This window comes from Salvelinus sp. IW2-2015, unplaced genomic scaffold (assembly GCF_002910315.2).
Source record: "Salvelinus sp. IW2-2015 unplaced genomic scaffold, ASM291031v2 Un_scaffold4317, whole genome shotgun sequence".
NCBI lineage: Eukaryota > Metazoa > Chordata > Actinopteri > Salmoniformes > Salmonidae > Salvelinus > Salvelinus sp. IW2-2015.
This window is the reverse complement of record NW_019945588.1, coordinates 50543-51593: the sequence shown is the minus strand read 5'-3', so window position 1 is coordinate 51593 and position 1051 is coordinate 50543. Positions and strand designations below refer to the sequence as shown.

Genomic DNA, 1051 nt, shown 5'->3' with positions numbered 1-1051 from the left:
TGACTCTTTCCTGTAGTTCTGTTTCTGTTGTTTCCTGACTTCACTGACTCTGTTCCTGTAGTTCTGTTCTTGTTGTTTCCTGACTTCCTGACTCTGTCCCATGTAGTTCTGTTCTGTTGTTTCCTGCCTCTGTTCCTGTAGTTCTGTTCTGTTGTTTCCTGACTTCCTGACTCTGTTCCTGTAGTTTCTGTTCTGTTGTTTCCTGACTTCCTGACTCTGTTCCTGTAGTTCTGTTCTGTTGTTTCCTGACTTCCTGACTTGTTCCTGTAGTTCTGTTCTGTCTCCTGTCGCCATTCAATTCAGAAATCCTTCCCATGCTGGCTTTGTTACTGTTGTATTTGCTTGTCCTTTCCTTTGGGTCTATAGATGGAGTTATTTCTTCTTCCACATTGTCAACCTTCTGAAGTGACTGGTTATATGACCATGACACACTGGTATCTAGGAACCATATTACTAATATAAAGACTATTTAACCAAAATGATTTATTGTTTTTAGTTTTTTTTATGACACTGCTAGAAGAGTTTTGTGCTGCTGGACTGGCAAAAAAGCAAAAGAACAGTTCCCTTTGTATTCACACTGCCCTTGCCTTTCGATGAGGACTCAACTCTCTTCACCTATTTTGTGGTTCCGAGGCCTCTTTGCATTCACATTGCTATGTTTAAAAAATGAACTAAGATCTTTTTCCAACATTCCCTCAATGCATTGTGGGTTGTTTACAGTGGACAAGCCATTCCATCAGATTATGTTATTGGACAGGTAGCTATACCTACTTACACTTTTAGAAGGTAATAGATTGTATTTAGTTAAAATATCTTACATTTTTATAATCAGAAGATTATATTAACATGTAAATATTATTAGTAACAGAATAGTTAGTAGAATAACTGCAGATTAAATAATGCTGTAAGTGAAAATTGTACACTCCAGTTAGGCTACTACCCCTTTAAGGGCTAGCCTTAATTTTGGGGTTAGTGCTATTGGGGATCCTTGGGACGTCCCTAAATCTTAACCCCTACCTTTACCCCCATTGAAGTTGACATTTAAAATGGT

The 1051-nt window shown here is 38.1% G+C and overlaps 1 long non-coding RNA gene across 1 annotated transcript in view; it reads right to left on the bottom strand.

Moving 5' to 3' along the window:
• LOC139026289 (uncharacterized) overlaps positions 1 to 97 on the bottom strand; it is a 655-nt gene extending 558 nt beyond the window's left edge. Inside the window, exon 1 of the long non-coding RNA XR_011478053.1 lies at positions 40 to 97. This is a non-coding gene — a long non-coding RNA (uncharacterized lncRNA). The remainder of the gene's footprint in view (positions 1 to 39) is intronic.
• Between the last annotated feature and the right edge of the window lie 954 nt (positions 98 to 1051).